Source organism: Terrapene carolina, unplaced genomic scaffold, assembly GCF_002925995.2.
Source record: "Terrapene carolina triunguis isolate 2854851 unplaced genomic scaffold, T_m_triunguis-2.0 Scaffold676, whole genome shotgun sequence".
Lineage (NCBI taxonomy): Eukaryota > Metazoa > Chordata > Testudines > Emydidae > Terrapene > Terrapene triunguis.
Window position 1 is genome coordinate 204,222 of NW_020665027.1, and position 10,208 is coordinate 214,429.

General features: G+C 56.5%; 1 protein-coding gene across 1 annotated transcript in view; it reads right to left on the minus strand.

Annotated features, from left to right (window-relative positions):
• Positions 1–7,844, minus strand: part of RHOG (ras homolog family member G) — a 28,057-nt gene extending 20,213 nt beyond the window's left edge. Inside the window, exon 1 of the mRNA XM_024213034.3 lies at positions 7,733–7,844. The gene's annotated coding sequence lies outside the window, so the exon portion shown is untranslated. The remainder of the gene's footprint in view (positions 1–7,732) is intronic.
• Positions 7,845–10,208: the final 2,364 nt, after the last annotated feature.

Below are 10,208 nucleotides of genomic sequence, written 5' to 3' on the forward strand. Positions count from 1 at the left end.
ACCACACACACTGCCCTCCCCAGAGTCCAGACACAGATGCCCAATAGACATGCTGCCCCTACCTCTCAGGGCCCCCCTCCCCCACCATCACCACCCAGGCCCCCTCGCACTGCCTTGCCTCCTCTGTTGCCCCCACCCGTGTCACCCCAGCCCTGATGGGTCCATCCCCGGCCCTCGCCCACTGCCAGGCTCTAGCGACGGGCTACAAGCCCAGAGGAGTCGTCAGGCTGCCCACGCGGCCTTGCTGGGGCAGCAGGATTGGGGGGGTTGGGAGGGGGAAACACCCCACGGCACCTCCCTCTGCCCAGCAATGATCCTCATCCGAGGCTGCTTCAGCAAGAGGAAGCTGGGGCCAGGACACCCCGGCCGGCTGGCGGGTGATTCATAACGACCCCCCCCCGCCCCAGGAAGGGAAAACAACTCATCTCGCACTCAGCAGAAAAGGGAAGCAAAACCCTCTCTCTGTTTTTCAGACGCAAAATCCACCCCCAGCCCCTGCCGAGAACTCCGCCCGGGCGGGGGTTTTCCACCCAGAGGAGGGAAAATGGGCCAGCTGTTGAATGCTGGGCCACACCAACGGAGCCTGGCCCCCTCCTTAATGGGGCCTGCCCACTGTGTTTCCCGCCCCCCCGGCCTGAGTCCTTCCACTAACCCCTGCAGAGCAGCCCCCTGCCCCCGAGTCCCTGGGCTGAGGCCTGGGATTCTCCGCCCCAGGGTCCCTCCCCTCGGATGGTGATGTGCACAGCACTGGGGCTAGGGGCCACGACTCACGTTCCCCCAGGACTCCGCCAGCATCCTCCCCACCCCGGGAACCTGGGTGAAAACACATCCCTGTAGCTCCCAGGTACAAGACTGCTTAGCTTATCAGCCCTAGCAAGAGCCCAGCTCCCAGTGGCCTGGCTTGGGGGGGGGGGGAGGGGAGGGGAGGGGGGGCTGGCTTGAAAAGCTTCCAGCCTTTTGCAAAGGACTGCGTCCATGTAAGAGCTGCCTTTGGACACCTGTCAGCCCACGAAGGGGTAGCCTGGGTCTCTCCCCTTGGGCTGCAGTAACATGAAATATTTGTCCTGCTGTGGGCACCGAGCTGTCCCCACCATGGTCGGGGCCCCGTTGTGTTAGGTGTTGAACACACTGTATTTACGGGCCCATTGGAGCAGGAAATAAACTGGTCTCTGCGCAGCCTCCCCCATTCCAATCCTTTTCTGAAGAGGAAAATGAATGGCCATACAGAGATCTTCACTCTGCTACACACACACGCTCATGCTCGGTCAGGTAGCAAAAGGGGCAGGGATAGCTCAGTGGTTTGAGCATTGGCCTGCTAAACCCAGGGTTGTGAGTTCAATCCTTGAGGGGGCCATTTAGGGAACTGGGGTAAAAATCTGTCTGGGGATTGGTCCTGCTTTGAGCAGGGGGTTGGACTAGATGACCTCCTGAGGTCCCTTCCAACCCTGCTATTCTACGATTCTATGAAAAGTACCTGTAGTCACTATAGGTTCTGGGAGGGGGTGTGGGCTAGTGGCCGGAGCAGAAGATGGGGAGCCAGGACTTCTAGGTTCTCTTCCACCCTAGAAGGAATATAGGACTTGCCATACGGGATCAGTCCAGTGCTTCATCTAGTCCAGTATGGCCAGCCAGTAAAGAACAGCCACACCCACTTCTAATGGAAATAGTGCCTCCTTCAGAGCAGCATGTCTACAAAACCCCTTAAAAAAATGCAACAGCACTCCCCATCTTCAAGGAGCCAGGACCCGACCATCCCCTCTCCAACCGCTCAGTCATGGGCACGACCGTGGAGAAAGTAGGAACCACCACACTCCACCAACAGGTGACATCAGTCAGCATCCCGGATGCCTCCGGAGAGATCTAGGGGCACTAAAAAGTGACCTCCTTGTGGCCATGGACACAGATAAGATCTTCAGATCCTACCACTGGGCCTCTCCAGCCTGTGACAAGGGAACCCCAAGGTACTGCTAGCTCGCCCAGCTTCCAAGTGGCTCCAGTGCTCCAGCTCTGCTAGAGAGCTGAAGTGCTGCTGGTCAGAAAGGAGAATGGCTGCTCAAGAGATGCTGACTCCACCTTCCACTGAAGGTATGCAGACCCGATTAATCAAAAGGGCGAGAAAGCTCAGAGCCCCGTTTGACTCCTCAGAACGCCCTCTTTCTGCCTCAGACCCATGCTCAAGTGCCTCCACTGGCTCCCGGTCAGCTTCCGAGGCCAGTTTAAGGACTTGGCCCTAATTTAAAGCAATTAATGGCTCAAGTCCCTGCTACATCAAAGACTGAATTTTGATCTGTGACCCACCACCACGGCTGCGCCCCTCTGGACAATGCAGATCACAAAGCGCATGAGCGCTGGGGTCAAACATTCTCAGTCCAGGGGATCTTGCCTGTAGAACAATTGTCCAGAGGAGCTCAGGAGAACCCAGAGACTGACTGTCTTCAGGAGACGCTGCCAAACCTTCTTCCTCTTTGGAAAAGCCTCTCCATCATTCGAATAACAGTCACCAGGTTGAACCCCCTAAGCCCTGCCAAGCGGAATTGAACCCCGAAAAAGGGAGACATGACAGCGACTCCACCAAGTCCACTAGGGACTTTGCTATTGCTACTGATTTGAAATGGAGGGTAAAAAAGGACTCGCGCCCTGCGGAGTGATTGCTTTTCTCCTGTGTCTCCTGCTTCTGATACATTCAAAGAACGCCTTGTGATTTGTTTTGATGTCTTTGGCTGGGTTCTCCCTGAACGCCACCTTAGCCCTCCCAACCCCCATCTAACACGCCACCTGCTCCAGCCCGCATGCAGACAACAGAAAGAAGCTCCGTTTTCGGAAGGATGCTGCTGTGGCTTGGAGGACATAGGCTCTTCTTGACTAATTTCTTCATTTATTTTTATCAGCTGCTACCTTTCGTTACCTTTCCTCCCCAGCTACCATGCCTGCCCTAGACCTACCAGTCTTCCCAGCAATCTAAAGCTAGCTTCCAGGACCTCTCTCGTACATCTCCTTATGTCACTGGTAACATAGGCTCCTTCCTGCACATGCCAGAAGCCTCTCTAAAGGTCTCCTGAGATCTGCTACACGTGGACCCAAGAGCCATGTCACTGAATTGATCTTCTGGTCTCCACATCCCCAGCTATTGCTAATGACCAAATCTATCACCGTTACAGCCTGTGTGTCTCACAGCTACCCACCCCGTCACTTTCTTCCTGTCTGCTTTGATAAAGTCCTCCAAGCACGTTTAGCTGCAACTCAGTGGCGACTGGATGCCTCTCTAAAAGATCTGCCCTAGTTCCCCTCCCCCCCCCTCCCCTTATCGGGCACAAAGCAGGAATGGGTGAGTTTCTCTGGCCTGTGATATGCAGGAAGTCAGACTAGCTGATCAGAATGGTCCCTTCTGGCCTTAAAAATCTACAGATCTGTGAACTAACATCCTATTTGTCATCGGCTTTATCTTTCAGTCTACTATCAGGTTTTGTATAATGCCCATCACTGTAGTATCTAACTAGCAAGAGTGAAATTTTTTTTGTTTAAAAGAATCAAAGGGTTAACCAAAAAAAGTAGCGGAAGGCAAAGGGTTCAGCTTTAGAAAAAGGCGAGACAAGCTTCTGTCAGGCTAGAATTCAGTATAAAAAAAAGACAGAAAGTGACACAGCCAGCGTTCAAAACTAAACAAAGGGGAGAGTGACACCGAAAAGGCCAAGAATAGCTAAAAAAGGAAGGTCAGGCTTAGAAATAAGTTAATAGAGAGAAGGCTGAGCTTGAATATCATGACAGAGGGACAAAGTCAAGGGTTTAAAACCGATGACATTCTAGTGTTAATTGTGCACAAAATAGGAAAATGTATATGGACAGCGAGAGAAATAAAAGCAATTTGAAATGTTTTAAAAATTAAATCGTTATTTTAAGACTAATAAGGGCCAATCCTGCAAATAGTTATCCGCCCGCTTCACGTTAGTGAAATGTGTAGTTCCATGGGACTTCCATGTTTCAAGTTAAGCATGATCTTAAGTGTTGACAGCACTGGGGCCGGGTCCAGAGGGGTAGCCGTGTTAGTCTGTATCAGCAAAAACAACGAGGAGTCCTTGTGGCACCTTAAAGACGAACAAATTTATTTGGGCATAAGCTTTCGTGGGCTAAAACCCACTTCATCGGATGCTTGGAGTGGAACATACAGTAGTGAAGTGGGTTCTAGCCCATGAAAGCTTATGCCCAAATAAATTTGTTCGTCTCTAAGGTGCCACAAGGACTCCTCATTGGTTTTGGGGCAGGGTCTGTGTCTTCACACGAGGGGGCCCCCATCCTGACCGGGGCTGCTAGACATTACAGCAATGTAAAGACTCTTAACCAGTAATGCCAGAGGGATAATAGCTCCCTTCCTCACCTGGGGGGCCGGGAGGTTTCACTCATTTGTGTTTGTAAACTCCTTGGGATGCAAGGTGGGACGGTCATTCCATACACCAGAGAAGCCTCTGCTACTAATTCTCATGAGTGTGCACGGCTTTGAACACAGAAAGCAGCTCTGAAGTGTGAAGTATCAGTAGGATAATCAACGCTGTTCATACATTGGAACACTTCTAATTATGACACACCGGCCCCTGGCTGCCCGAGGAAGGGAAGGGAGGGGGCCCTCCCGTGCCCTCCAAAGAGATGAAATAATTGTAACCATACAGTAACAAGGAGAACCCAGGGGAAACCTCATTCCATAGTATTGCACAGACGCTTGGACAGTGAGCGACTTCCTTAACAACCAAACAGTCACCGCAACAAACCGCCCCACTTCGAGGAGAGATTGCACTGGGGTTAGAGCACATGCTCACATTCGGTGGGAACGGTCTGGTCTCACATTTTCCTTGAGCTGCCTCCACCTTATTTCAGCTCTGTTCCATTCGCTCCTCCTGAAGCTCTAGCACCGTCGGAGACAGGCTACTGGGCAAGGTGAACCACCGCCTCTCATCTCTTCGCTCCTGCCTGACTCCAGCTCTCCTCCGATTCACCTCCACCCCTCCACTCTCACCCATCCCGCTTGATCCCTGCTGGATTCGAACCAGTGACCTAGCTGTCAAAAGCCAATTACTCACCCAAGTCCTTGGGAATCGGTTTATTTCTTCTGCAGCATCAACAACTTAAAATGCATTGTGCAAAAATACAATTGACAAGGCTTAGTGTGTCTGGAAAAATATGCAACAGGCCTTAAATACATTGTGATGCAATGGCGTGTGCATATGAGCAGGCACATCATTGCCCTCTGCTGGACAGAATCAGAACTTCTAAACCGTGTGTCATGTGCCCTATACAGCAAATGGCTAATGGAGATTCTCCTTTAGCTAAAAAGGCAGGGATCTGTGCTTTGGAAGCCGGGGAATCTCATGTCTATCCATGCTGGTGCCACAAAGTTCCAAGCAGCCATGCTGCATAGCACGGTGCCAACCATGAAATTGGGGTGGCCCTGGCTTTGTTACACTATTTAAGGCTGTTTCTCATTCTAAGGGAGGTCTGCATTCTCCAGGCAGGGCCGTCTCCCCCACACCATCCTGATGAGCTCAGCTTTCCAGCTCCCTCCTCCCTGACTTCAGGTCTAATCGCCACCACTGGTAGCCAGTGACACTGGTGATGTCAGCCCAGGAAATCTGACCCTATGGATACATCCGCTCAGGCATAATCTGGGAACTGCCCCTGCTCAAACTGTTTGCTAGCAGCCCCGTCCATGCTAGCTCAGGCCTGAGTCACTGCAGTCTGATGCCCACTTGTATCCCTAAGAAAATGAGAGGCTGCAAACGTTCATTCTTAGCCTTTTAGTAACACACAAAAGGATGTGACCTAATGAAAAGGCAGCAGAGCCCGCAGAGGGCATCTCAGCCCAGTTCACATGGTTTCAGCTCGCCTGGGATTGTGAGGGCGAAGACACTAGCGGTAGGGCGGGGATAGACACAGAGTCATTGGCTCCAAGGCCAGAGGGACCCATGTGTATAGCCCAGGCCAGGGAACTTCCCCACAATAACCCCTAGAGCGGATCTCTGAGAAAATGAAGACTAAAATCCACTCCCAGCCCTGGGAGGGGATCTTCTCTTCCCCTCCCTCACGCTGAACAAAACCCAGGCTGTGATCCAACCCAATACACCCCCTCCCCGAGACAATGAGACACCAAGGAGGAGCCCACAGCTTTCCGATTAAACAAAACAGAACAAACGCTGATGACTTTCTGACTGCAACATGCTGCCGGCTCTATCTCAGCACGAGAAGGGCCCAGCCCAGCTGAGCTTGGCACGGAACGGCTCAGATGGAGAACCCCAGGGCCAGGCTCAGTTTAGCCTGGCACAGAATGAGTCAGCCCAGCTCCCTGCAGCACAGCTCAGACTGACCTAACAACAAGGGACACAAGGGAAACTCCTACTTGTTCTGGGCCAAAGCCAAGCCTAGCTCAGAGGAGGGCTGGGAAGCAGGAGCAGAGGGCCGGGGAGGGAGGCGAGTGCCAGGCTTGTGGGGGAGGGCACAGGGCAGGCTGTGTTCTCAGGACAGACCTTCTCTCCCAGAAAAAACAGAGCCAGCCAGTCTGCCCAGGCTGCATGCACCCGGCTCCCCTGGAGGAGGCAGTGGCACAGACGGGAGCACCCCAGAGCTGGCAGCTTCACCATTTTCCTATTGGAGTTGCACCTTTTCAGAGTGCAGCCCAGCCCGGCCCAGCTCAGCCTCACTCGGCACGGCATGGCACAGCCCAGCCCGGCTCTGCCCATCTCAGCCTCACCCAGCCCATCTCAGCCTCGTATGGCACAGCTCATCTCAGCCTCTCCCGGTACAGCCCAGCCCAGCCCAGCTCAGCCTCGCCTGACCCAGCCCAGCTCAGCCTCGCCCAGCCCAGCTCAGCCTCGTATGGCACAGCCCATCTCAGCCCGGCTCTGCCTGGCTCAGCCTCGCCCAGCCCATCTCAGCCCTGCCCAGCCTCCTTCACAGACAGACCCAGCAGCAGCTGTTGTCAGTTGCAGGCGCCTTTGGTGAAAACTCTTCCTCCTCCCCCCACCCCCACCCCGTCACTCCAGCCCCACAGCCCGACCCCCGCTTCGCCCCCAGGCTCTCTCCTGCTCCCGCTTTGCTGACTGCAGCCTGGTCCCGGGAAGCGTCCTGGCCAGACACGCATCACACCCCACCCAGCGGCACCCAGCCCGCTCCGAGGGGACCCGCCCTCCAGAGGACAGAGAGCAGCTGCCCCCACCCCGAGAGATCCCCGCCCCAGAGGCGCACTGCACAGCTCCCCACCCCGAGGGATCCCCGCCCCAGAGGCGCACTGCACAGCTCCCCACCCCGAGGGACCCCCACTCCCCAGAGGCGCACTGCACAGCTCCCCACCCCGAGAGATCCCCGCCCCAGAGGCGCACTGCACAGCTGCCAGCCCCCACGCCGGGGGACCCCCCCAGAGGCGCACTGCACAACTCCCCACCCCGAGGGACCCCCACTCTCCAGAGGCGCACTGCACAGCTCTCCACCCCGATCCGAGGGGACCCGCCCTCCAGAGGCGCCCGGAACAGCTGCCCCCACCCCGGGGGACCCTCCAGAGGGCACAGTGCATCAGCCCCCACCCCGGGGGACCCTCCAGAGGCGCACTGCACAGCTGCCAGCACCCACCCCGGGGGACCACCCCCCAGAGGCGCCCGGCACAGCTGGGGGGCGGCGGCCGCCGGGCTAAGGGGGCGCGCCCCGCCCCCCTCTCGCAGAAGGCCGGGGGGAGCGGCGGGGAGGCAGGACTCACCGTGGCTCATATCTCGGGGCGGCGGGGGGTGCGCGGTGAGCCGGGTGCTTCTCGGCTGGGGGCGGCCGCCGCTGCTGCTCGCTGTTGCTGCTCGCTCCCGGTGCAGAAGGAAGTGACTGAGGCCAGAGGAAGTGTGCAGGGCAAGGCACCAGAGAGCGAGAACAAGGAAGTTTCTGCTCCCCGGCTCTTACTTCCCTTCCTCTCTACCCCTGAGCGCTCTCTGCTGAGGCCAACTTTGCTCCAGTCCTCTCCCCTGTGTGAGCGCATGGCCCTTCCCCCCCAATCCCTCCTTCCCCAACCAGATCCCAGCCCTGCCCCACCCTCAGCCTTGCCTTGGCAGGTCGTGCCACACCCACAAAGAGGGACCCCCAAATTGGGGGCGGGGGGGGGGCTGCACCCTGGCTCTGCCACCTTCTGTTCAGCCATCCAGGCTCTAGCTCGCCCGAGGGCTCCTCCAGCCTGGCAGCGGGACAGTGGGCAGATCACGCACCAGGGAAGTGCCCAGACACTGCAGTGATGGGTGGCGGAGAAGCGCCTAAGGGAACCGGAGAGGGTAGCCAGCCAGCCAGCCAGCCTCAGGTTTGCGGCCTGGTCCCAAGCAGCACGCGCGCCTCCGGGCGGCATCACGTTATCACCCAATGCCCTGACATCCCCGGGGCGGGGGGGAGCCAACGGGGCCTCAGTAGGTGCCAGCGCAGCCGCTATCTGCCCTGTCCGCTTCTGCAGAAGTTTCTCTGTGTGTCTGGCTAGTCTCTTATAATAATAATATATGGAGATATACCTATCTCCTAGAACTGGAAGGGACCCCAAAAGGTCAAAGAGTCCAGCCCCCTGCCTTCACTAGCAGGACCAAGTACTGATTTTTGCCCCAGATTCCTAAGTGGCCCCCTTAAGAATCGAACTCACAATTCTGGGTTTAGCAGACCAATGCTCAAACCACTGAGCTATTCCTCCCCCGCACCCTTAACCAAAGGGAAGCCCACTATCCCTTAGGGCACCAGTTTCCAACCTTTCTTCATTTGCAAGCCCCTGAAAAGTTTCGCAGGGCTGTGCAGAGCCCTTTGGGAATACCAGCCACAGGCTGCGGAGCCCCCGTCGAAAACCGCGGCCCTAGACACTCCACGCCACTCCCAGGCAGGGTGGAGGAGGTCAGGACAGCCGGTGAGCAGTGTACAGTCAGAGGAGCCTGGCGACAGGCCGCAGGGCTCAGGGAAAGGTTACGAACCAAACGGTTTGGCGGGGGAGTATCCGGATGTTATTATATAAACGCTCGGCTCTCCTGTGACAGACACACTCCTGCACCAGGCTCTCCTGTAGCCTGCAAACAGCTGTCGGCTCTGGGTCAAATTCATCCCTGGCGGAACTTCAGCAGCTCGGGCTTCTTTACCCAGAGCAGGCTCCCCCAGCGCAGGGAGGCTGCTGCCACCCAGAGGCCAGAAGGTGCCATGCCCCCATAAATGCTGAGAGAGGAAGGAAGACTCAAGAGGGTGCAGGGGGGCTGTTGGTTGTGCTGGGGGGGGGCACAGATGGGACAGTCGCTGGGGGCGTGGGGCCGTTTCTTGCTCCTGTTGAAGTGTTCGCGGCAAAGTTCAGATTAGTTACCAGGCAAGTACTGGAGCCGGGAATGCGTTTGGGCTGCAGTATGCATGGGCCACTCCTTGCAAGGGTTTATGTCACGGGGTGTGGGGGGAGACAAGGCCCTACACCCCCGGCTTCCTGCGATTCACCATGACTCTCAGCCAGCCAGTAAAACAGAAGGTTTATTTAGATGACAGGAACACAGTCCAAGACACGTCTTGCAGGTACAGACAACAGGATCCCCCCAGTTAGGTCCATCTTGCGGGGGGGGGGGGGGGGGAAGAAGGGAGTCCAGAGCCCCGTTGGGAGGCCAGAGCCCATCTGGGCTCCCCTCCATTGTCCCAGCCAGCTCCAAGCTGAAACTCCCTCCAGCCGTCTCATTCAGCCTCCCCCTGGGTCCTCCCCCAGCCTTTGTCCAGTTTCCCCGGCAGAGGTGTTACCTGGCCTCCAACCCCCCTCCTGGGTTCTCCTGTTACATGCTCAGGTATCCTCCCTCAAGGAAAGTCTCCCATCCCCCAATGCAGACAGTCCCAGCAAATCTCCCCTGCAACCTTCCCAGGTCAATACTCCCCACTCAGCATTCAAAGAACACATTAAGAACATTCCCACTTCGTCACAGTTTATAGCGACAGGACCATGAGACATAGGATGGGAAGGGACCTCCTGGCTCATCGAAGTCAGTCCCTGCTAATGCAGGCAGCCTTGGCATACCATCCATTATTCCCTACACCCCAGAGTCTTAGGCATCGTGTCTTCAGTGAACCTCACCTTCCCCGTCGGCCCAGATGCTGTCTGCAGCGCAGTGCTCGGGTCAGTAGGCCATGCGCTAGCCAAGGCCGCCAGGGACACTAAGAATTCCTCCCTCCTGTCCCCAGCAGGACCCAGTGTGGTGGAGGAG